General features: G+C 41.8%; 1 protein-coding gene across 1 annotated transcript in view; it reads left to right on the plus strand.

Annotated features, from left to right (window-relative positions):
- The first annotated feature begins 324 nt into the window (after nt 1-324).
- LOC126108422 (nuclear factor NF-kappa-B p100 subunit-like) overlaps nt 325-27,645 on the plus strand; it is a 400,072-nt gene continuing 372,751 nt past the window's right edge. Inside the window, exon 1 of the mRNA XM_049913632.1 lies at nt 325-386. The gene's annotated coding sequence lies outside the window, so the exon portion shown is untranslated. The remainder of the gene's footprint in view (nt 387-27,645) is intronic.

Consider the following 27,645-nt stretch of genomic DNA (forward strand, 5'->3'; position numbering starts at 1 on the left):
GATGGCCGACCTATGCAGTAACTTGCACGAAACATTTTACGCTGTTACAGCGCCTGAGTTAACTTAATCTCTGATAAAATGAATGTGCTTAAAACGGTAAAATGATGGAATCCGTCGTATTGTTTTTTTACCTTAAAAACACAGTAGGAAATTCGGCATCGGTAATCGCATTTCCAGAACCTTTTGTTACAGAAACTCCAGAGCCGGTACTGCCTGAGCAGACCACAGCCCCCTGCCATCTCAGCAGTTGGCAGCACTGGCAGCGTGGCAGTCCCTGCGCCTTCTGTTGTCTGTCGCATTTGTAGCGAGCTGTTTCCAGTGTGAAGGCGTGACTTCGCATTGTGTGCTGCAGCTTCCGAGTTGATATCTACTTCTCCGTTAATAAGGTAAAGGTGACCATTGCCATTCGTTCCCGCTATGTTGAATTATTTACGTTTTAGTTTTTGAAAGGCCGTGGTAGTTGTGCGGTTTCTGTGTTGTCCATCGAGGCTATTGCGTATAAAGCAAACTATGAAGGTTACAATGTTCTCAAAATTATGTATTAAAAATCTTGGTATTTTTAAGCGCTATCGAAATTCCAGTTAAATCTGCTGTTTTACTGACTATAGGCAAGAATGAAAAGCACAGTCACGGACTAGATATTTTTGTCATTTTCGCGCCATTTTGTTGAATTGTTTTCTCGAAATATTGCGTTGTACTCGTTACGTCTGATGTATAAAAGAACTACCCTGCTTGTAGGTGGGGAATAACGTAACGGAATGGAGCTTGTTTTTTCCTGTTCTGTATTTGCTAACATTAGGTTGATATTTTTACTTCTGTGGAGTAATGTTTTCGGCGACGATTCCGCCTCTTGGGGTAGTCAGTTAGATAAGGTTGTGCCCCATTTCGTCTCTGTTGTATTTGTGTAATTGCAGAAATCAATGAATTCTTACGTTGACCTCACAATGTTCGCCTTTATGGGTTTAGTACTGTAGTCACGTAGATTAATAATCGTGTATCTTAAGACTGACGCTTATTCTTACCAAACAGCAATCCTTTTTCTAACAATGTAAGTATTTGAATGAGGAAAACAATACCGTACATTAAGCGCCTGTATTGAAACATTTTTTTGCTAAAACCAGTCATCCTCAATATATTTTCTGAAAAGTCTTCATCATTGGTCAGAACGATATAGAAATATGTGGTGCGACGATTACAGATGTTACTGCAGTAAACTATTATCCATATTCGTGATCGAGCAGTGCACAGGTGAACTTCTGGTTCACAGTGTGTCCGTTGGACTCAAATACTGGCAGTTCGCTCGTCAACAGATCGACAACAAAAGGTTGTGAAATGTCTCTTCGGGAGGAGTATATTTATTTATTTATATTTTTCTCATTTGTTCGGCGTCTTCAAATAGACGCGCGAATGTAATTGTGAGGTCCAAGATGCAAAAATTGTTGAATGCATTATCAGCCTCGGCGTATTTGCACTTTTAAGAGCATGGACTCAAATATTGAAATCATTCTGGACCCACGCAACATGTTCAGGCTGTGGTAGTCTAATCCTGGCTCTCGGCGTAAGCTGGAAAGCAAAATCTCAAAACTAGTCTTGCTGTCGTCTGCAGCTGACTGCTGTGAAAAAATGTCTGTTACATGTTAAAGCGGGCGATCTGAGCTTCCGCTATCATTTTGCATTATAGGGCGACGCGTAATGGCGTCTGTTGAAGCAGAGGCCGCGAAAATAGTGGAGCTGTAAGCGTCTTAAGAAAAATTAATTCGATGCAAGGAACATGAGGGCTCACTGTACATCGAAATAACGCACATTTAAACTTTAACGTACAATATTAGCAACATCTAACTTAGTTTACATTTAAGGAGTTTACTCCTTGATACGAAGATTAAATTTAATATTTACTATATAATTTTACGCCGTCTTTGTGCTCGGTGATACACGAGGTTCCTGTACATTTACTTCGTGGCGAGATACATTTCTCGTTCCAAGTTTTTTAAATGTCTTTACGACACAATTGTCTCTTGATAGAAACTGAGGATTCACATACATATTCTTGTTAAACAAAGCCACAGGAGTTGTTGAGTAACACTTTATTAGCTTAAATAAAGGATTAATCAACTGCTAGTGCGGTTTTAACGAGAATACATTCTTATAGCTGTAGTTGCCTACAGTGTAAAGTATACTGTTATTACGTAGAGCAAGCAATACAGTTTATATCACAGCAAACGGATCTCTTGATAGTAATACGCAAAGAGTAATTTCAACGTCTTTTGTTAACGAAAAAATAGGAATGCGAACAGTAGACAAACGTTCAAGTACAAAGACTGATATAATCTCATCTCTACGTCCATGAAACGCTGGTTACGCTGATACACAGATCTGTAACATAGAGTAGGTCTAGGTTAGGTTGGAATAAGACGGTATGGTTCGAGACGGGTAATCCATTGGATGTGAATGGGCAACGGATTGCTATGCAGCAGCGCCTGATGTCCACATTTGCACTGTAGTTAAGGCACTTTGCCACATACAGGGCGAGTGAGGAGGAAAGGTGCATGCTTTCAGATGCGGTAGTATAAGTGATACTGAACAAACAACTTCATGTGGACATTTGCCATATTGCGAATGGTTTCCGAGATAGAATGTTTATTACTTCTGTACGTTCTCCTTTAATAACTCAAAAAGCGCACATTCCAAGGAAAACGTGTGTTAGTACACAAAAAACTGAATTTGCTGCTAAAAAGTCCTATTTTTTTTTTCTAGGACTAACAGTTTGCGCAGAGACATCGCGAGAATATTGAAAATCTCGCGCGTGCGCTGTAGCTTTTTGTAGGTCAGTTTGAGGCCGTTTTCCTACCTGATAGACCGAAAGCCTCCTGTACCAAGCTGCTCGTCCCAACTTCACCTGTGTAAATGTGGTACATTGTAAAAAGACAATAATACAGAACGTCAATAGAAATGTACCTTAAGTGTTCTATCTGGGAAACCATTAGGCATAGGCCATACATCCACATGAAGTTTTTTGTTCAGAATCACTAATGCCATCACCCGTCAAAACACTTACCTTTCCTCCTGACTCACCGGTATCGTACCTTCCAAATTAAAACCTAAAATGCAAGGTAACTTAAGGAAACGTTAGAACGATAAAAGAATTCTCCCATGAGTGACCTGCCGATGTCAGATATTTACTTTGACCTGTGTCGTAATTTCACGGGACGTCCTGTGTGCGCAGACAGAACACATTTCTTTTCCTCCTACATTCTTGCTTAGGCACCGTGTGCTGAAACTTTTAAGTACCTGAGACTGAAAGGAGAGTTTTACTTGGCGAAGCATGAGAATGTCTTGTAAGGGGAGTAAATTAGTTTTTGTTGCTATAGGTATTTCACGCATACTGCATTTCGGGAGTGCATCAGTAATCATGTGCAGTTTAATGTGTTTTCTGTCTAAGCCGGAGAACAATATCTTTACTAGTTGTTCCTTTGGTGTTTCTGACCGTAGGATCTTCGACTGCAAATGTGTAGTGTTATATGGAGCCCAGATTTAGATGAGAACGTTCTCTGATCAGTATGTAAATGAATAGACTGTAATAAATTTGTCGTCGGGATGGAAATTTAAATGTTACCCACATAACGCACACGAAGCTGTACGGAGAATGTTCCCGTCATTAACAAATAGTGTGACGTCAGTGCCTCTTCTCGTGGCAACAGTTGTCCTGTGCTGTGATTGGTCGAAAACAGCAATCGGAACAGAAGCCAGATTATATTCAATTTTCGCGAAGTTTAGGTGGCTTGTTTCGGAGTGAGTGCTTATTAAATTGTGATCTACGAAATTAAGTTCGTGGTACGTTTTAATGGGCATAGATACTGGAAAACGGTAACCACCTTCGCTTCCATGCACTCCAGGCACGGTACTAACAAAAGACATTGTTTCCAGTACGTGGAGCTGGAACAACAGTTATGCTCACGTGGTCCGCTGTGTTGTGAAGAAGAAGAAGAAGAAAAATTAAAAAAAATGAAACCGCGGAGGAGAAGACTTGATGTGGCGTCAAGACTGTTTAATAGAACGACTCACTCAGTGGCGTACCAACCATTTCTTTGGGCAGGGGGAGGGGTTCATGGAAACCCATTTGCTGATTTCGTCTTTCAGCAAAATTGTTAAGAATACATAAATACCGACTGTGTGGGAAGCTGTGTTAGGTTCGCATCGCTGTTCTACAGAAACAACTCGTTAAATAATAATTTGGACCAAATTTTGAGGTTCGTCCTCCGTAAAATTGTTTCGTTGCTTTAATTTTTAAAAAGACATTGGTCCTACTTTGTTTTCAGACCATTTACGAAAAGGAATACCTATTTACTATAGACTGTGGATAACAATCTGGTAGAGAAACCTTTTATTATTGTTATTATTTTATAAACACCGTGCATCACATCATAAGGGAAAAAGAAAAACGTATTTTGAAATAAAGACATTTTGATTTTATTTAGACTAAAAAATTTTAGGTAAAATTTGCAAATGTAGTTTTCCTTTTTACGGTTCGGGAAACAAATTTCTTCATGAAATCGATAAGATTAATTTTTCCAGTCGTGTCTTGATGAATATGAAAGAGGAGTAAAGGGGTGACTGAATTGAGTCAGCGTTCATCTGAGGCAAGTTTTAAATCGTATCAGAGCGCCGAATGACCTCTGAGGGTGGTGATGGTACTGGAACTGTCAGAACCAGAATGATGAGGCAAATAACTTCCTGGAGGAATTCTTTAACCCTAACAGGTTCAGCGGTAAGTTTTCTTCCAGTAGAGGGTACGTTACATGGTTGTATACCAGTAGTAAAGGTTCACATCATTTCGAGCTGTGCAGAAAGCCTGTCCAGGTTGAAGTCTGTTGTATTTACTCAAAGCAATTCTTCCAAACGTCTTGTAGATGGAGGACGTATTTGGGAGAACGTAATAAACACCGCTTCAAGATGGGATAGTCTCTTTAAATCCTCTTGGTTGCCTTCGATCATTTTTTCAGAATGAGATCAAGAATTTCGAACGAATCCTTTCTAAAATTTCGTTCCGAAGACAATTTTTTGGAAACATTGTGTTTCTGTATGTTGCAGTTCAGTCGGGTTTGAGTAGTAGATTCTCCCGTTTCTGGCTACAGGAATGTGGCTGTTGGCTGTGCAGGCAGTCGCAGCAAGCAGCTAGATGCTACCGGGGAAAGGGGGCGCCAAATTCATACTCTTGAGCAAGAAAAACTTTTCACAAGACGCCTAGCATCCAGCTCTCGTTGGTCTCTTAAGATTATTCATATGATTTTTAAACGCGTCCCTGTTGGTCTTCGAACATTTTTGAACGCATTTTAAATTGATTTATGAATGAGTCATAAGTTGATTTTTGAATGTGTGCATAGTGTACGTGATATCTTCTCGGTGTATCCATGAAAATGAAACTTGGACAGAATTTTTTTGGCCAGATCGCTATACCAGTAAGGACCGTTGTACAGTCCCCGGCTAGCAGCCGCTTAAGTTCTATTCTGGAAGTAACGAGGAAAATGTAAAACGCCTAACTGGAAAATAATCGCGGGATAACTAAACCTGTGATTCTGGCAGGGTTAGTGAAGTTAATCGGCGAACAAATTTTGACAATGGCAGGAATAGCAACAGAAATGGTGATGACAAGATTGTTTGTTAGAACGTGGAAGGAGAAGAAACGGGGACATCACACAATTTTAGAAGAATAAGACGAATCCAGATTTATATAAAAACTTCGTAATACTACTTTTCGATCTCGTGCTCGAGAATCCGGTGCGTATTAATAAAATGTGAAACTATTTCCTAAAATGAAGCTTTTTGCTTGTAGTAGGCGTAATAGACGTGTGATATTGGTACTTTGTGAATTATATTCTTTCGTGTTATAAAAAATGGCCATTTGTGCCAAAACATTCACGTTTATTTGATGTGTGTTGCAAAATTGCTGCAATATTAGAAAGGCCTATTTTGTTTTATCTAGCAGACTGACAAAATAGACGTAATCAGATCGTAAAGCCACACCAGTCTTGGGTATTATTTGTGTTAAAAGCTTTTTCAGTATTTGCTAAGGACATTTCGATTTTTCACGTAGCAAAACGTTTGACGAACTTTGAGGTAAGAGATTATTCCGCAGAAAGGAAAGCACGCCATGTAAAGCTGGAGCAAGATTAGAGATAAAAAAAATGCTACGAGCTAAGGATTGAAGAAATGTCTACTTTCTTGCTTATCTCTTGTTTTTATTGGTTTTATGTATCCTATATTTAATTTTATGCCACACACAACAGCAAGTTATTAGCTAATAGGGAATAAAGAGTGCAAATTTTCTGGAGAGTTCTTGTTCTCCCTATTACAAATAATCCCATTCTCTGTTAATTGCGAGATTTTTTTTAAGAGGGGCAGGCTGTGAAACTGCGAGCAGAAGAGGCACCGGAGGACATTTCAGTTTCCACTGTCCTGAATATAGTTTGGTGGCATCCATTATAAAATATACACGTTTCAATTCCACAGAGCGAAATACAGTGACGTGCGGTAGAAGAATGCTTTATGAAGAGGCACTTTAGCACACTTCAGACCAAATAATATCTCTTACGCCGGCCGCGGTGGTCTCGCGGTTCTAGGCGCGCAGTCCGGAACCGTGCGACTGCTACGGTCGCAGGTTCGACTCCTGCCTGGGCATGGATGTGTGTAATGTCCTTAGGTTAGTTAGGTTTAAGTAGTTCTAAGTTCTAGGGGACTTATGACCACAGCAGTTGACACCCATAGTGCTCAGAGCCATTTGAATCAATATGCTTTACATTTCCTCGAAAACGTATGTTCTTTGTTTTTCATAAAGGCGTGCGCCAGAAGATGAACATATTTTCATTCTGAATATTGACGACATGTGGACGCAAATTAACGAACATCTAGAGATTTGTAAAAAAGGTATAATGCAGAAACACGAGAAGCTCAGCAATCTTTTTGTCTGCTTTCTAACGAAAAATGCCCGCAGAATATATTTCATAAAAGCAGTCACATCTTTCATGAAAGAATTTTAAATAAAACCAACATCATCTTTACTCAGAATGAAAAAGTCCTGTTATGAAAAAGGACTAAAATACGTCAGGCCTAACCTTTTAGACAGAAATGTGAGAGAAAATGTGCTTGTTGATTTAAAAATGTCTCGATTATAAGAAGATTCATAATGCTTCTCAAGCCAGAATTGCTTGTGATGTAACCCGCATGCTAGAGCAAAATACAGCTACTTTGCCTAATGCTACGCATAACGTCAGAATTTTAGTAACTTCCATTAATAATCTTACAACAGCAAATGCTTTAATAACTAAATCCGATAAAGGTTGTTATCTAGTCGTTGCTTATATTTCTGAGTATATTTCTAAAACTGAAAATTTCTTCAGTGAAAACAACATAGCGGAGCTGCATGAGGTTCCGACGCCTAAATTACAGAAAGAAGTGAGGTCAGCCATTAACAATGCAAAATTTCTTATAAAACCTTTCCAAAAGAAACTACTCATTAATATGAACCCTCAGCCCCCCTAAACTTCGGTCCCAGTTCAAAATTCATAAATCTAATCACCCAATATGTCCAACTTCCAATAGCATGAATAGCGCATATCACAATTCGGCCCGATTTCTACACGAAACTTTCAAAAAATCTTTCGTTTTCGAAAATAATTATTCTGTTCCAAACAGCCACGTTTTGATTCAAAATATTAAAAACTTAGTATGCAGTTCAGACACCAAGTTCTTTTCCTGAGACATTAAAAATCTTTATACCAATGTCCCAGTACATGAGACGCTCATCATTGTGGAAGAAAATTTACGTCAATTTAATAAAGATCTATCAGATGAACAGATTACCGATTTTATGAATCTCATTAATGTCGTTGTCAAGTACAACTACTCTGAATTCAACGGACAACTGTACCAGCAGTCTGATGGGCTCGCTATGGGCAACCCTTTAGCCGGCATCCTTGCCCACATCTTTATCAATTCCTTGGAAAAAAAGTTGTGTAACCGTTTCTTAGCCGCTTCACTACGTATCCTTTCTTACACAAGATACGTTGATGATATTCTAGTCATCTATAACGGACCCGCCGATAGCACTGATCATATATTTAAACTTTTTAACGACCTCCATGAAAAAAATTCTTTCACTACTGAACTCGAAAATGAAAACCGCCAGTTACATTAGACTTGACGGTTACAATAGAAGACAATAACATCACTTTCAATATTTTTCGGAAAGAAACGTATACTGACCAAATGGTGCCCGCTTCCTCTTTTCATCCAGTCTCAAAAAATGGCCTTTTTTCATTCTACCGTCTATCGAGCCACCTCTATGCCACTTTCAACAGAAAAGTTTAATGAGGAGATTAATTTACTTAAAACCATAGCAGTCAATAATGAGTATACGCCTAACATAGTGGACGATATCCTCAAAAAGAAAACTGCAAGAACTACTACGCACAAAACCTCACCCGCTGAAGTTAACCCAACTAAACGTTCTTCTATTCCTTTCGTAGGACCCATTTCCTATCAGATTCGGCGCATGCTTCGCAACAAATACAACTGCAATGTTGCCTTCTCTACTAATTACAATCTGACGAGAAAATTCATTCATAATTTGAAATCCATTCGCTCCCCTACAGAAAGTTCTGGCGTTTATAAGATAATCTGTGATAAGTGCTCCTCCTATTACATAGGGCAAATTGGACGTGCTTTCAAACATCAGATATAAAGAATATCTTTTGAGAAAAAACGGCACCAGTCCCCTAAATTCATCCTTTGCCGATCATCTCTGAATTACTGGATACGTGCCTAAAGCCATTGGCGATAACAATATTCGGCATACCGAAAAGAAGGGGCGTAGGTTAGATGTTTTACAGGAATTGGAGATTTTCAAACTTCTATCTCGTCATGATGGCCTCATTCTAAGCGAACAGCTGCAGCTGCGAAATAAAAACTTTTTCCACTGTATAAAGCCGTTACTTTATCTTTGATTCAATTTCCTCATGCAGTTTGCCGAAATGTTATTTTCCTGTTACGTCTTTGCTGTTTTCTTGTATGTCATAACTGACTTTTTTTTACGTTACAAAATGTATATGTTTAAAGCAGATAAATATGTCACTTCATCTTATTATTAGTAGTGCTTACATTATGCCTGAATCAGCTTCGTTACAATTTCATGTGTGTAATTTTGAATGTACAGTAGCGTAGTTGTTTCTGCGGCTACTAGGTGGCGCTCGTAGCAACACCGTGTTTACTTGCCCACACTTTCTAACGTGGGCACCTCAGTTTGGTTGCAACCCGTGTTCACTCAGGTACGAGCAGCCCTTAGCGGCTCGCCATCTTGTCTTATTTACAACTTTTCATGACGTTTAATTCTGAAGACGACGCTCATAGTAGCGTCGAAGCCTGGTCAGTTTTGACTTAATATTTGTGACCGAGGGCTTATTTGTTGTAATATAATTCTGAAACGGTCACTGAACCTTATCAGCTATGTTCAAAGTTTTACAATGAAGTTGTTTTTGTCTGCTCGCTACAGAAATTTGACTTATTAACCTTTACCGCAGAGGCAGTTAATATATTTGAAATGAAACGTTTAATTCCACAGTACTGGTTAGTTTCAACTGTTCGCTGCATTTCAGGGGCACGTTTTCACGTTCCTAGCACGTATGGCACTAAGGCATAATAATGAACCAAACATGATACAATACAGTACTGGTGCTCCAAGAAAATTTACATCCCGAAAACCACACCGCAAAACTTAAAAATCAGGTCGAGGTCTACTTCATTGGGAATTTGCACACACGAATGTGCACTTCAAATGTGCACATTTTAGTATGGTTCACGAAATTCCGATGCTCTAGGAGTATCCTCTGATGTCTTGTTTCTTTTATGACATAATGTATGATCCTTCAGTGTTTTACACGTACGCAGATACAAGGGCTTCCTACATCATGGTAGCTGCGCAAGCGCGGTTTCTCCTGTTATCTGCGCTCTGTCAGCTGCTGAAACGAACCTATTTCTAACAGGTCGAGGGAAAATATTGCAAATGGTGGTTTGAAAAGCGTTACTTTCAGAGTAAATATCCTTTTACGTAAGTTTAACTAAGTGCGAGAATGTACCATGAATTTATTAAATCACAGAGCCCTTGACTCTCATTTAAGAATCAACTCTTTGATGACAAGCCATTTAGAAGAATTTCGAACCTTGAAGATCGGACATTTATGTCATTAAAAATATTTCTGGCACATTTGTGTGATACATATAAATGTGTAACACGCGCAAAAAAGATCAGCAATATATGTGAAAGCTTTGCTTTTATTGTAGCAACACTATACATAGTAATTTGAACTGTTAGCTTTCCCTGTTTGTGTGTTCGTGCTACTTAACAGTGGTGTTGCTGTTGGCTGACTACATCACGTGTCCTATGCTCTGAATATCTGCTGTCATCGGCTGGCGAGATCACGTGACATAAACTGTGACTGGCTTACATAAGCGCATCGTAATGTCGAATTCAATGATTCGGAAAGTAACATGCGGTGTTTGGTGGAATTACAATCTGTTCTGTCGTAATACGAAAATAACGCAACGTACATGTTGCTGCACATCAAAGATATTTCGAAAACGTGTGTCTTTCCCTCAGTTTCGTTTTCCAAAGTGCCGGGATATTCTACGCCCATGTATAAAACCATAACCATTCAGAGGATTGCTAGGGAAAATATACTGTCACTTAACACGGAAAAAGCGTGTTTTCACCCGGGAGAAAGTGTATTTTTAACCGGGATTCTGGGAAAAATCCTGGAGTTTTTTCCTTGTCCGCCTTTACAACCTGTCATTAAATGCTCGAAAATTTTTTTCCAGCAAAATGCTTTCCATTTTACTTAAATAAAACCTTAATCTATCGAAATATGATGAAAACCGAAAGTCCATTTTTTCGACCTGAACCACGGTGTGGTCCCCTTACTAAACTGAGGGCTGTTTTTTGGCACAAGACGTTATCTAAGCAATAATTGCCATGACTGAGTAGAGTACATTGCTTAACTACTATCGCAGGGTGACTGTGAGAAATGTGGCCGCTACGCAAAGGAGCCTGTGTAAAGTCGTGAGTGTATTATGTATTCGTATGAGACATAACTGGGTATGTTTGTAACTAGGCATATTAATAAAATTTTCATTCTGAAATATGATTGTAGTGCGCGTCGTGAACCATGAACTTCACGACAGCCTGCTATATAGTAACATGTCTGAACAAACTTCTCACTTTTCTGATCCTGCAACAGCAGTAGACTTTCTCTTGTCGTGGAATAAAAGGAATGATCCGTGTGCAGTCATGATGGCTAATTTCAAGACAAGCTGCAATGGGTTATGGAGGGATTTGTATGCAATACTACACCTAGCTCAAACGCGTGCGTCCAAATACTAGTTTTCTTGCAACTTGCAAGAATTATTCCATTAAAGTTCTCGAGACTGTTACATGTATATAGTTTGCGTCTTTCTGTAAGAATTTCTTATTGTGGTCTTCAGTCCTGAGACTGGTTTGATGCAGCTCTCCACGCTAATCTATCCTGTGCAAGCTCCTTCATCTCCCAGTACCTACTGCAACCTACATCCTTCTGAATCTGCTTAGTGTATTCATCTCTTGGTCTCTCTCTACAATTTTTACCCTCCACAATGCCCTCCAATGCTAAATTTGTGATCCCCTGATGCCTCAGGACATGTCCTACCAACCGGGCCGTTCTTCTTGTCAAGTTGTGCCACAAACTCCTCTTCTCCCCAATTCTGTTCAATACCTCCTCATAAGCTACGTGATCTACCCATCTAATCTTCAGCATTCTTCTGTAGCACCACATTTCAAAGGCTTCTATTCTCTTCTTGTCCAAACTATTTATCGTCCATGTTTCACTTCCATACATGGCTACACTCCATACAAATACTTTCAGAAACGACTTCCTGACACTTAAATCTCTACTCGATGTTAACAAATTTCTCTTCTTCAGAAACGCTTTCCTTGCCATTACCAGGCTACATTTTATATCCTCTCTACTTCGACCATCATCAGTTATTTTGCTCCCCAAATAGCAAAAGTCCTTTACTACTTGAAGTGTCTCATTTCCTAATCTAATTCCCTCAGCATCACCCGACTTAATTCGACTACATTCCATTATCCTCGTTTTACTTTTGATGTTCATCTTATATCCTCCTTTCAAGACACTGTCCATTCCGTTCAACTGTTCTTCCAAGTCCTTTGCTGTCTCTGACAGAATTACAATCTCATCGGCAAACCTCAAAGTTTTTATTTCTTCTCCCTCGATTTTAATACCTACTCCAAATTTTTCTTTTTTGTTTCCTTTACTGCTTGCTCAATATACCGATTGAATAACATCGGGGAGAGGCTACAACCCTGTCTCACTCCCTTCCCAACCGCTGCTTCCCTTTCATGCCCCTCGACTCTTATAGCCGCCATCTGGTTTTTGTACAAATTGTAAATAGCCTTTCGCTCCCTGTATTTTGCCACTGCCACCTTTAGAATTTGAAAGAGAGTATTCCAGTCAACATTGTCAAAAGCTTTCTCAAAGTCTACAAATGCTAGAAACGTACATTTGCCTTTCCTTAATCTTTCTTCTAAGATAAGTCGTAAGGTTAGTATTGCCTCACGTGTTCGAACACTTCTACGGAATCCAAACTGATCTTCCCCGAGGTCGGCTTCTACCAGTTTTTCCATTCGTCTGTAAATAATTCGCGTTTTTTTTTTTTTTTTTTTTTTTTTTTTTTTTTTTTTTTTTGCAGCTGTGGCTTATTAAACTGATAGTTCGGTAATTTTCACATCTGTCAACACCTGCTTTCTTTGGGTTTATATTGTTACATACTGGTTACCGACATCTTTACGTCTGCTTGCTTCGTTGTAGTGGCAGGGAATGCTTGTTCACCGACCGTTGTTAATTTTTTCTGGAACATTTTTTCGCTTTTTCCTGCTTGAATCCTTGGGCCTGACCTGTTTGCCGCTGATACGGATGGTCAAGAGGGCTCTGATTACCCCAGCGTAGTTCCGACCACGATTTCTCCCTTTTGGATTGAGATTTGGTGCCCCCGCCCCTACAACTCAAAAGTATTTCCGCTGTATCGGAAATAATGACACCTTTTTGTAAAAACTTCCGTGTACGTCGTAGCTCCACCCCCCCCCCCCCTTCGCATAAAGGTCTCTCCGAGAAATGGGAGAATATAACTACAAAACATGGTTCAAATGGCTCTGAGCACTATGGGACTGAACATCTGAGGTCATCAGTCCCCTAGAACTTAGTATTACTTAAACCTAACTAACACATCCATGGCCGAGGCAGGATTCGAACCTGCGACCGTAGCAGCTGCGCGGTTCCGGACTGAAGCGCCGAGAACCGCTCGGTCACAATGGCTGGCGCAAATTTTTTGACGCAGCTTATTTACTTCACTAGCTCTGCCCATATATGAAATAAGCCGCCAAGGGAATTCGTTGGTTGGTCCGGGGCGGAGGGGGGGGGGAGGGAAGAAACCGTACCCCCCCTCCCCCATAGTTGGAAGTGGGAGGGGGAGCGACTGCCCCCCCTTGCCGCTACCCCCCCCCTGCCCTCCCCGGGTGGTTGGTACGTCGTTGCATGTTCTAACGGTGCAGTGGTAAATGTAAAAATGCAGCAGCATTTGTATGGTGTGCTCGATGCTGTGAAAATGGTTTCTCATGTTTCTAATTCAGTTACCTAGTTCGTGTGAGACTACATCTGTGGCATAAAAAATATTTGATTTTTCATTTTTGTCGTAAAAAATCAACTTGTTTCCTTAATTTAAGCAGCCCTCATTAACGATCTTCCATAATATCGACGACTGAGAATATATATTTGAAATGAACGCAGGAATTTTGCGTGGTGAAATCAGAAGCAAGGATTCGTGCATTATTCACGAAAATGATTTATTTTAGAGTTACCAGATGTAGGTATTTAAAATTGGATGAAGAAGAGGATGAGCAATACGGGACTAGAACGAGCGAGCCATGAGCTGCAACAAACTAACCATCCGCTATGCATTCAGTGTGTATTTGTATGTCAACTGCGTCAAATTTTTTTCTGGAAATTCACGAAAAACATTAAGAGCGACCTATTTCTCGGCAATTTTTAGCCGTGTTCCACGCGCGTTTTTCACTGCAGAGCAGGAAGCAGCGTGAGCCATTTTCGTACTGCTTATTAAAGGTGTGACATCAGAGGACACCAGTACAGACACTGACTGTACACGATATCTGGAGTAAAAAGTACATAGGCCCTTAAGAAAAACGTCAATGGCTGGTAGTACGTTAGAATATCTTAGTTTCGTTCAACATTACGTAGTAATAAGATATGCAGTACAGAAGTAGGACCTACTTCAAAAAGCGTAAGAACACGTGTGCTGCGTCTCTCGACCAATCATCGCGTGTGTTTGCTTACAGCAGGTCTGTTCTTACGATGAACAGAGCAGAGCAGTGGGGTCCCAACGCCAGCCGACCGCCAACGCTTCGACGCTATCGCCAGCGGACCGAACCCCAGCCGAGGCAAAACGCTTCGTCGGCTGCGATTTGCCGCCCGCACACGATAATCAAGTTCCGGCCACCGAAGCAGTTTCTGGCGTGCGTTGGCATAGGCTGTCGTGACCACATCTTCACGCAGTATCATATCTCCCATTTCATCTACATCCTCTTCCATTTCCATAATATTGTCCTCAAGTACATCGCCCTTGTATAGACCCTCTATATACTCCTTCCACCTTTCTGCTTTCCGTTCTTTGCTTAGAACTGGGTTTCCATCAAAGCTCTTGATATTCATGCGAGTGGTTCTCCTTTCTCCAAAGGTCTCTTTAATTTTCCTGTAGGCAGTATTATCTTACCCCTTGTGAGATAAGCCTCTACATCCTTACATTTGTCCTCTAGCCATCCCTGCTTAGCCATATTGCACTTCTTGTCGATATCATTTTTGAGACGTTTGTATTCTTGTTCGCGTGCTTCACTTACTGCATTTTTGTATTTTCTCCCTTCATCAATTAAATTCAGTATCTCTTCTGTTACCCAAGGATTTCTACTAGCCGTCGTCTTTTTACCTACTTGATCCTCTGCTGCCTTCCCTATTTCATTCCTCAAAGCTACCCATTCTTCTTCTACTGTATTTCTTTACCCCATTCCTGTCAATTGTTCCCTTATGGTCTCCCTGAAACTCTGCACGACCTCTGGTTCTTTCAGTTTTCCAGAAAGGGACACTAGGCAAAAAGAAAACCTTTGCATATATAGTGAAACCCCAAGGAAACTGGTATAGGCGTGCGTATTCAAATACAGAGATACGTAAACAGGCAGAATACGGCGCTGTGGTCGCCAATGGTTAGATAAGACAAGTGTGGGGCGCAGTTGTTAGATCGGTTACTGCTGCTACAGTGGCAGGTTATCGAGATTTGAGTGAATCTGGACGTGATATTACAATAGGCGTAGGAGCGATGGAACACAGCATCTCCGAGGAAGCGTTGAAGTGGGGTTCTTCGCGTACGACAATTTCACGATTGTACCGTGAGTATCACGAATCCAGTAAGACATCGCTGCGGTCGGAAAAAAAAGGTGCTGTAAGAACGGGACCAATGGCGACTGAAGAGAATCGTTCAACGTGACAGAAGTGCAACCCTACCGCAAATTGCTCCAGATTTCAATGATGGGCCATCAACAAGTGTCAGCGTGCGAACCACTCGACGAAACGTCATCGAAATGAGCTTTTGGAGCCCAGGGAGCAACCCTGTACGCCTGTCCTGGCCAGTCAACACCGACATTAGACTGTTGACTGGAAACATGTTACCTAGTCGGACGAGTCTCGTTTCAAATTGCATCGAGCAGACGGACGTATACGGGTATGGAAACAACGTCACGAACCCGTGGATCCTGCCTGTCAGCAGGGGAGTGTTCAAGCTGGTGGAGTCTCTGTAAAGGTGTGGGGCGGGTGCAGTTGGAGTGATACGTCTAGATACGTACGTAAGCATCCTCTCTGATCACCTGCAGCCTTTCGTGTCCACTGTGCATTCCTACGGGAAATTCCAGCAGGACAATGTGACACCCGACACGTGCAGAGTTGCTACAGAGTCCCTCCAAGAACACTCTTCGGAGTTTAAACACTCTGCTGGCCACCAAACTGCCGAGAAATGAACACTACTGAGCATATCTGGGATGCGTTGCAACGTGCTGTTCAGAGATCTCCACCCCGTCGTACTCTCACGGAGCTGCACGATTCACGGTGTCAGTTCCCTCGAGCACTACTTCAGACCTGAGTCGAGTCCACGCCACGTCGTGTTGCGGCACTTCTGCGTGCTCGCGGGGTCCTACACGATATTAGGCAGGCGTACAAATTTCTTTGGCCCTTCAGTGTAGGACTGCATCGGTTTGTTGAGATAAATAAAAATTCCCCTGCCAAATGACATTAGCCCGTGTGGTAAAACTCTTCGGAGTAGCGAACATTGTCAGTAACGGAGGCGGAGAGACAAACCTCTCTCCCAACAACCATTGAAACTCCCAAATAGCGGACAGCGTGGAAACGGCGGAGGTCGCGCGTCGGCCGGCAGTGCAGGCCTTCAGAAGGCGCGGCACGGCTTTGATGTCGCCGCCACTGCTGCGCCGCCTCCTCTCTGACTGAGGGAGGCGTGTGTGGGGGCGGCCGGCTAGACCAGTGCTCCGTGTGGGGGAAGGCCGCCAGAAGAGCTCACTGCTGCTGGCTGCCAGCCAGGGAGTCCGTGTACCGCAGTGCTGAGGTGCCGCGAAACCGGACACGGTTAACGCTGAACGAAGAGGTAGGAATAATTCGTGCGGAAAGGGAAAGTTCGGTGTACAGAGAGGGCTACGAGGTTTGTTCTTGGAAAACACAGATCAGTGACGTTTTGAGAAACAAAAATGGCTTTCCGAATTCGTGGACTGGAAACGATAACTCACTAGTAAACGCGCTTTCCCCAACACACCGGGCTCAAAAGTTGACAATTTCACACCTCAATCGTTTTGCCGTGCTCGCAGCAGTAACTTGCCACATGGTGGACCTCTGATGCGCGAGAAAGTACTCGGAATCGCCAAGAAGTTGCGGCTTAACGATTTTAAAGCCAGTAGGTTGACCTGACAATTTAAGGAGTAGCCACTACATCGTGTGAGATTGGAAATTTTGGGTAACAGGAATTCGTGACGTTTATGAAGGAGGAAACATCTTTAACTGTATAATGAGACTGGGCCTTCGAGCTCTTCCTAGTAAAACAATGGCCCTGAAAGATGAAAACTATTCACGAAGCAAAAACCAAAAGATCTACTCACCGCTGTATTGTATGTCAATATCATAGATGAATTTGAAAAGCCTTCAATTACTGGTTGTTTAAAGGGTATTGACTTAGCTAAATAGAACGTCGAGTTGTTTGCTCAGAAACCATCTTGGATGACGAGAGTAACAATGGCAGAATGGTTGCTGGTATTTGATAGTAGAATGGAAAGACGGAGGAGGAGGACGTTATTTTCATGGATATGCCACTTCCGGTTCCGATGCTGCACTAAAAAATGTGAAAATACTTTTGCCGCAAAATTCAGCTCCAAGTTGTCAAACACTCGATCAGGAGATAATTCAAAATTTCCAAGTGTTTTACAGACATAAATTGTTGACATAGTTCGTTTCGAATTGACAGTCTTGAATCTGGACATGAACTTGAAAGATGTTAGTAGTTCTGTGGATTTCTTCAGCCTTAAAACGAGTAACACTCGCTAGTTACAACAACTGTTTCAAGAAGGCAGGAATCGTTTTTAATGACTGAGCTTCAGCAACTAACTATGGTGTCGAAGAAAACAACCTGAAGGAATATGAGCATGAAGTTCACAGTATAGTAGAGGAATTTGGTGGAACTGAGCGATACACCAATATGTCGATGATGCCCTATTCACAGAAAGTACATAAACTAGGGTAAGTGACTCGTAAAAGAGAGGTGTCATGACAATGTCGAGAATTGACAACAAAATGAAAATGAAGATACCGTAATTTAACAAGACTTCACTCCACTTTCAAGTAACCCGGCAGAAGAGGTAAAATAAAACTGAAACACTATTTTTAATGAGAAGTGACGAAGAGAATTCAATTTAACGTTTTATGTTGAAACACACATAAAGACAATTAAAAATGACACTCTGGCTCAGAAAGAAAGATGTGTTTTTCCAACAGACGTTCCAGAATGCATGAAGGGAATGCTAATATTGTACTATACTGTAATCCGTTCATCATACGAATAAACCCGATGTAAACATTGCACTATGTATTCTTCCGCGTTTGCTGGAACCTCGTTGGATTCCCGCCTCACGTGGGACTGCAGCCAAGCTGTCTCGAGTACTGCCAACTACGACAATAAGGGCACACGTTGTGCTGTGCGTTACGCGCACATCGACTGGCCGGTAATAAGGGACAACAGCTTCAGCGGCGCATTTAACTTGGACAGCGCTGGCCGGCCAGCTGGTACAGCTGCAGGTCACACGTAAAACGAGACGAGCAGAGCAGCAATACAGCTTCGTATGTCATTTGAATGTTAAGCAGGCTGAAACTGCAAATCTCCCACAATATGCTCCTTAGACGACTAGACGAAAACCGCACAACGTTATCGTTTTTAGCTAAAGGCCTGGCCAGACAGAATCCGGCCTTCCGCTGCGCGGACGGCGCAGCGGTGGGCCGGGCCCGTCAGCGGCCAGGGACGCCACACAGGCAACGGCCGGCCGCAGCGACTCTTGATGCGTCAGCTGTGTTACACTGTGGAAGGGGCCGAACCCCATTATTAAGCTTGCATGCGTAGCGCGATTGTCTTGGCGTTAGACGATTTGGAATCCTCACACGGGACGCGTTATCTTTGTGCGAGTTTATTTTTTTTTTTTTATTGCAGAAATGAGTAGCTCGCACTAGCAATACGAAATGGCACTAAGAAGAGGAGATGTTGGTTGCACGACATGAATAGCAAGAGAGAAAGCTTAGGAGAATACCATCGCCTATGTATTGATCTAAGAGTCTGACGAAGATAGGTTCTTCAAATATTTTCGTATGTCGCGAGAATGCCTCGAGGAAATGCATCGCCTGATAAAAAGGTAACACCGAGAAGTGCACAACGAACTGGAGAAAGCCAATTGATACAAGGCACAGGCTAACCATTTGTTTGAGGTAAGTTTTACCGTTTGTGGCCTCTTTGTGCTTCAAACAGAAGTCACATAAATTATTCCATTTCAGTTTTGCTGTATCATATGAAAGATTCGGCGGAAGAAAGTTCTATCCCACAACGTAGTTACGAGTGGAGTGATAAATTTATTTGCAGTGTTTACAAATAAACCAAACGATAGTAACATCTAGTTCCGTATGTCCCGCTAGAGAGAACTTTCTACTTAATAGATTGTTTTGTTTCATTGTATTCATACCATTGTCATTGAATTTAAACAAACATATCTTTGGTCGTTAACTTATCCATTCGTTCTATCGGCATAACAGATTTTAATGTTTTCCAGATACTTGACTACAGGCGACAGTCACCAGACCTTAGCTTTCTCTTTTCGGTTAGGACGTTCAACAGTCTCAGATATTGTGAAATAAGTGTGCCAGGCAATATGGACTGTTCTACAGCCCACGTATTTACATACTCCTACAACAGAGATGTGGAAGAAATCTGAAGGAGGATTTCTAGAACTTTAGGGGTTTCCGGACTGCCTTGGAAGCATAGACGGAAAGCCTATCAGGTTAAAATGCCCGAAGGATAGTGGATCCCAGTTCTTCTGTCACAAACAGTTCTTTTAGCTAGTTCTCCTGGCGATCGTTGATCCATACTACGGTGTTTACAGTAGTTGATATTGGAAGTTATGGACGTCACAGCGACAACACTATTTCTGAGAATTCAGCTTTCTATCAACAGCATATCGAGGGCAAAAAGTATTCTACCTCCAAATCAGGATCGCGTGTATCAGACAAAAAGTTGTATTCTCTCACCTCCTCTGTAAGTCTTTCTGTGTCCATGATGCACGCACTACGAGCTGCAAGACAAAAACCGCCTCAAGCCGCTGCTTCCAGTGTGACCGCAGAGCGGTTGAGTGCGCCAACAGAGGCAAGCAGCCGCTCCGGCTTGCGGCGAATCTGTGATCTGTGACAACCCGGCGGCGGGCGGTGCGGCAGGCCGGTTGCCGGTGCGTCAGAGCCGCACTCTGTGTGGCCGCCGCCATACAGTAACGAGCGATTCAACAGTGCGGCCTGCCCGCTGCGGCTCAAGGCCACAGGCCGGACGGCCAGGCCGCATTCTGTCTGGCCAGGCCTTAACGTAATATTTTAATAGAAAACAAGAATGATGAAAGGTAATTTTCCTGCATAAGCTGTGTGTAAAGTAAGAGTATTGAACGGTTTCACCGTATAGTTAAATATTGAAGCCACTGAAGATATTATTTAGGCAGTCGTCTGGTAATCTCTTAGCTCCTTCCTCATCCGAATCCGAGAAATACATTTCAGTTGTGGAAGTGTCACCTGTTAAATTGATAACAACAGAAGCCACGAAGCCAATCATGCGCAGCATTTTCTCAATTTCTTTATGAAGAGCCGTCCTATATCCCGCCAGCGTTCGGCAGTGACGTGTGAAGAAGCTGCGTGCGTTATTTCCAGTAAGTCTGGCAGCTTGGCAGTCTTGTTACTTGTCGGGTGAAATCCCGCAGCTTGGCTCCAGATCGCTTCTGTTGGGTTCATTTTGTAATGGTACAGTAGCAAATGTAAAGATGCAGCGTGTGTATGAAGCGCTCGATGCTGTGAAAATGTTTTTCATCTTTCTACGATACTTACTTCTGTGGCATAAAACGATGGACATAGCCCAAATAAAGATGATTTGGTTTTTCATTTTTGCCTTAAAGAATTATATTGTTTCCTTCACTTAAACAACTTTTATGAACAGTCTTTCATAATACATCGATAATTAAAAATTTGTACTTGAAATTGAAACAGGAATTTCATGTCCAATATGTAATTAGAAACAAGAAGACGCGCACTATTCATAAAAATGATGAGATTTAAAATTACGAGATGTAGGTACTTGACCTTGAACGAGAAAACTTTATACTAGGGAAATACGAACCAACGCACGAGTAACGGCACTTGGTTCACATTTTTACAATCACGCTACCGACTGCAGTACTCGTTTATTGTGTGTCTGGTTATCAACTGACTATTATAGAACGCTGGGAAAACTCCAAAGTCGATTTTCTCCGTAAATTTACGAAGAACATTGACAGCCTATTTCTCGGCACTTTTAACTGTGCCCCACGCGCGCGTTTCACTACGGAACAGAAAGTAGCCTCAGGCATTTCCGTACTGCGCATTAGCAAGGCGATAATCAGAGCACAACGCTGCTGCACAGGCTGTGAGTACACGACTTTTTAAATAAAAACTACGTAGCTAAGGCGTGATAAAGAAAAACGTCGATGGCTGTTGATACATTTGAATATCCTAAGTTCCGTTTAACGTAACTTAGTAATAAGATATGTAAAACATAAGTAGGATCTACTTCCAAGAGCGTAACACCGATGTAAGAGTGCTACGGCCTTTGACCAATGATAGCGTTTGTGTTTGTTTACATCAGGTTTATTCTTACGATGAACGGATTCTAGTTGTACGGCTACCGCGCAGATCCGGACACCGTCTCGAGTATACTCAACGAATGTGACGAAAAGACTGTAAGAAAAACTTAACGCCTAACTTAATTGCTACTTACGCTCGGCAAGAGTGTGAATAGAGCACTTATTTGGCGGAGCGGACACAAGGATGAATGATAATATGGGGGACCGGAATATATACTTCCGTAAAATAGTTCTCTGAGCACTAAGTATTTAACAGCACGCGACTCACCGCCTTGTTAATATAGGGTTGCGTGAGCCGCATTTAGGATCCGTTAAAATTGATCTCCACGTGGAGCGTTCATGGAGACGTAAACATAAGCCCAGGGATTATATTTCGTGTCACCGCATTAAAATATCGCTGCAGGATACCTTTACCGTGGAGAAATTTAATTAATGGGAACCTTTAAATTAAAGAAAGTATTTCAAGTTTTAAATGGAACAATCATTGTTTTGCCGAGAAGCGGTCAATGTACTGAATTGAATGTTGTTTAGTTTTTGCCTTAATACGAAATAAATTAATTTCTGCACTTTCTCTTTCTTCACTAATTAGGATGAGAGTATTGTAAAGCGTGCGTTGATGACGGCGATGAAGTTAACAATGAAATTATTTCTATGCAAGATGTGTACCAAGAATGGTCGATTGTTTGGCCGTTCTTGCTTATCCAGCGTACTGAAAACCCAACAAATAATATGTTTACTTCTGCACATGAAAGAAAAATGCTCAGTCAGCATAAATTACCATGTATTATTTAAAATTCACAACTCGCAATGCGAGGCGGCCGCATTAGCGTGCATTTTCTTTTTGGTTTCTTGGGGCAGCGAGCAAAAGAACAATTACGTTGCTACATACATTCTATAGGGTCTTTTGCTTCATTGTTATTTCGTTTCGTTACGAATTACCGATCACAGTTAAACACGTATTTTCAGAGTGTTACACTTCTTATTGTACTTTGTTTTGTGTCCAACTTGTCGCACGATTTAATATTTCGTGCCCCGTATCGGTACAAGGGCCCCCTGCTATGAATGGGCCAAACACACCCGCGGTTAGCGAAGTCATACCACCATTATAACAACACACGTAAGTTCTCACACGTATGTTTTTATACACATGTCACTTTATGTCTCTTGTTTTTTTCACATGTAAATGCACGCATAAGCTGACAAAATGTTTTGATTAGTTCACAATCACTCCTCAGCCGTGTCACCTGGTTGTTGTTTGTGTATGTAGTTTGTTTTGAACGTCACTAGTACAGCACTTCACGACATTTAGGATTACGCTTGTACTGTCTCACTGTTTAATAAAATGCAAAGCTCATAGCTTGTCAACACCTCCCGTCACGCACGCACTGCATTCATACAGTCGTCGTGTTCCGTTAAGGTTTTCTGTTGTATGTTTGTCCACCTGTCACTTACAGCCTTCAGACGTCCCGTGTTTTCACGTTACTCGCTGCAGTTTGACACTACATCCAACACTTTTATGCATGTGATATTTCAACAGTTTCGTACACTACATATAACTACTTTGTATGTGAAACTTCACATTAGTGCTTGGATATTTCTACACGCTACGGACTTGGGCCATAAATTTACATACTATTTACAGGTTCAGTCTTTTCCGTGTATCACAGTTGTTTTTCCTTGCTGTGGCTGCCCTCACCACTGTTTGCACCTACACAGTTCGTGGATTTGTCGTTTGCTGAAAGGTTTTGGCCTTTTTACTGTCGCTACTTTAGCGTCCAGATTCTTCGATACTTAAAATGCACGTTCCGCGCGCAGTTTATATTTTGTACGTGCGAAGAAAAAAATGGTTCAAATGGCTCTGAGCACTATGGGACTCAACTGCTGTGGTCATAAGTCCTCTAGAACTTAGAACTACTTAAACCTAACTAACCTGAGGACATCACACACATCCATGCCCGAGGCAGGATTCGAACCTGCGACCGTAGCGGTCGTGCGGTTCCAGACTGTAGCGCCTTTAACCGCTCGGCCACTCCGGCCGGTTACGTGCGAAGAGTCCATTATGTAGCACCGTAACTTTCACATTATGTAGCACTAATGGTACATATTTTACAATAAGTCTTTAGATTCTGGTGGGATTCATGTAGCCAGTGCCCCCTCACGCAGAAGGTTAGATCAATTGGTCACCGAGACTATTCAGTTCAGTATATTTAACCATCATAGTTGTTCTCAACACTGTTTCATTATCTAGTGTTTACTTTGCTTTGTGACAACAGGGCCTGAGTACTCCCAAGTATCTATCATGTGAATGATTTATACCTTCCACCGTGATTGTTTAATATCAATACTTCTGTTTGGCAGTTCTGTTTGTAGTCCACTCGTTCTTACAGAGGAAGTGACGCAGCTACAAGTCCTCCCACAAACTGCCAACAGGTGCTTCATTTTCTTTGTGCTTCGTTGTATCGGTAAGTCCTCAGTGTTCAGTGGAAAACACTGAATGACAGAGCGTAGATACCACCTTCGTACTCGCGGTTTCCATTAGGTAAAGGAGTCCTCTTTTCAAGTAAGAACACTTTATTTTCGCCATATTAACGGGCACGAATTAGTTTCACACACAACGGACTAAGGCAAGCTCGCCAAACGCAGTGTGGAAACTGCCACGAACTTCTCACTGTTGTGTGTAACAGTGCGAAGACATCGTGTCGGTTGCATCCACTACAAATTTGTCATTTAGCAGGGAATAGCTAATTTGTAAACACGAATACAACTTGATAGACCTGTAACGTTCTTTAACGAAAACTTGTTACATCTGCCCATCATTTCTGCGGTAGTAGGTAATCCATACGAATCGCGAAACTCACGCGTAGGTGACTGGCAGTAAACACGATGACGGAAAATGTTCTATTCTCACCTCTCCTCATTCCGTGATCAAAATAAACCTTCTTTATTCCATCGTAAGATGGCGGCTGCAGTGTAGCACGTGTTAAGTTCGGCTCGCGAAATTTAGTTGAATTCGAAGATGCTCTCGCAGGCGGTGTTGTCTAGTACTAGTGGAAATTGTGTAAACAACAGTGTTCTGTGCAGTAGTGCTATTTTTTTTCTGTGCCCCACCGATATCTACGTTGGAGAAAATGGTGAGCAGGAGAGTGAAGAGCAGCGGGGAAGCAGCAGGTGCGGCGGTGCTGCTCCTGGCGGAAGCTGCGGCCGCGGCTGCCGCTGCAGACCAGCTGGTCCCCTCTGAGGGGTAAAGGCAGTCCCGATCTGGTAGCAGGATGGGCGTCGAACTGTGGAGGCCAATACTGCCGAAATTACAGCAGTAAAAAAGTTTGTCTGAATACGGGAGAAAGGCACGAGAGTTGGAAGTGAAACTATCTGCTAGAACAGTACCAGAGGCGAAATAGTCTACCACTGTTTGGAGTAGCAGAAAATACGGAAGAGGACACAGACAACCTGCTTCTACAGGTCGCGCGTGAAAAATTAGGCGTTGAAGTGACTGAGGCAGACATTGACAGGAGCCGTCGGGTGGGACGAAAACTAACAGGTGCTACCAAACCATGTCCAATAATAGTTAAATTTGTCTCATACCGACCGAAAAAAGGTCAGCGATCTTTACCCAGAAGAAGTGGTTGGCAAGGACAGGGCTTACAATAAGGGAAGATCTGACACACTGTGGCGAAATAAATAAAAAACATTTGATTTTATTGTGTTTTTTAACTTTAGAATTTTTGAAAGGCTTTTTGACGGATCGTATTGACTGGCTTGAATGCGGACAAATACAGTGCTGCGTGAAATATGCCTGTAAAATAATTTACCATTCCGATTAATTACATGTTGAATTCTACGTCATTGTTGATTTAATCAGAGTTCTCACCTTAGACGTAGAATTAGTCCTTCTGCCACAATATTAATTCATTAGTCGCCATCGATGTTCTTCTCTTTGTTGACCGTGTGTACCATCATGCGTCGGCATCGGTTCACTTCACGAAGACGGTGGAAACCAAGGAATTCTATGCTACGTCGCTATAAATAATTTTCGTAACACTTCGATACTTTTCACTATTTTTTATTCACAAGACAATAAGACTTGCTCTGCTCGTCGCACAAACCATAATTACCAACCATATGGCTGCCTTTCCGCACAGTCCAAAAATCACGTCCATCCTCCAAAGGCAACAATCGAAAGTGTCCCTTAGCTCCTTGGAGTATCAAACAAAAGAGAATCCAATGTGAACTTTACAAAGATTATAATATACATGCCTCTCAATTTATCTTTGGCGCAGCTTTTAAGATATTGTATGTCTCTGCATAGGAATGTGTCATTACAACACGAACGACTAAAGATTTTAAACAGTGCCATATCCCATGTCGGTCTTCAGAATGTGTCGACTCAGGATGGCAGAGTAATCACTAAGACAGCAGCTGGAAAGAAGACAGTCACAAACATGACAGAACTGAATAGTATTAAGTGAAGCTACTAGAGCCAAAAGTGCAAACTTAACACCATTTGCAAATTGTAACATCCCTGTACTCAGATATACTGTCTTGTAATTGTATTAACTTTTTAATTATCCCCATATTTGTACCTTCAACTAATTGTTTTGTAATTCTATTAACTATTATTTTTTGCACCTGTAGCTCTAACGTTTATTTAATTTTAGTTACTGCTAATACTATTTTTATTTGCTCAGTTTATTCTCTTACGTCCTGTAATAGTACCATTGCTATTATTAGTCTCTCCTTTAGTTTATTCATCACCCATCTCTTCGGTTTAAATTGTTCATAACAAAAATTACTATCAGTATCACTTTTGTAAATTTCAATCTAATTGTAGGCTCCAACGATAATCGCTATCAGTATGACTTTAGTAAATTTCAATTTAATTCTGGCATCCTGCGATAATCTGTTAGTTATTAAGCTTATTTCTCTCTGCTGGCAGCATCGGCCTCTTAAACCACTCCCCTTTTCCTTATTTCTACCCTAAGCTGTTTCAAATACACTAATAACATTTCTCCTCTCACTACAGAGGATACACAGTGACACACAGCCGTCACTGTTCTGGTCATATTCTCCTCGCACCGAATACCACTACTCCAATTCGTGTACCCCTGCAACCTCTCTTGCGATCGCCTTTCTTTCGGCAATTACGGTGTCACAAACGGGGCGCGCAAAATCTCGGACAGCCCTCTGCACTACAACCAACTAAACTACCACGTAATACTCTTATCCGAAACGTGGCTAAAACCACACACATCCTCTGCATCTATTCATCTCCCAGGGTACACATTTCTTAGGGCAGACAGATTAAAGAAGCGAGGTGGCGGAGTCGGCGCGTATATAAGAACAGGTCTCAAAGCGAAAGTCTTATGCACGTCAAACCGTGCCGAAGAAAAAGTGTTGTGTGGTGTCCTTAGGTTAGTTAGGTTTAAGTAGTTCTAAGTTCTAGGGGACTGACGTCCATAGATGTTTAGTCCCATAGTGCTCAGAGGCATTTGAACCATTTTTTGAAGAAAAAGAGGCTGAATTCGTGTTCACTGAAATAAATATACAAAGTCCGAAGTTCTTGACTGGTGTCGTGTACAAACCCCCAAAAATAAGCTCAGTGAGTTGCTTTCAGTCGGAATTACATGCACTTCAGTGCCAATACGAACATGTCATCGTAATGGGTGACTTGAACATAGATCTGCTAAGAGACAGTCCCTCCGCAATAAACTTAAGAAGATTGTTTAGTTGCAATAGCATGAACATTCTTCCACTACAATCTACACACCATACGGCGCACAGTCATTCACTTATAGACGTAATCGCAACGAAACAGACTGACAAAGTAAGATGTTGGTCAGACTTCGGCCCCAGGACTCTCAGCACATGATGTAATACTCCTGGCCTACTCTGTGCAGCCCCCAAACATCAAATCGCGTTACATGACTTGTAGGAACATGAAACGTATTGACCTTGACGCTCTAACAGCTGATTGCTCAGAAATCTCATGGCATCAAGTAATCAGAGAACCTACAATCGATGGC

The sequence above is a fragment of the Schistocerca cancellata genome, chromosome 11 (assembly GCF_023864275.1).
Source record: "Schistocerca cancellata isolate TAMUIC-IGC-003103 chromosome 11, iqSchCanc2.1, whole genome shotgun sequence".
Lineage (NCBI taxonomy): Eukaryota > Metazoa > Arthropoda > Insecta > Orthoptera > Acrididae > Schistocerca > Schistocerca cancellata.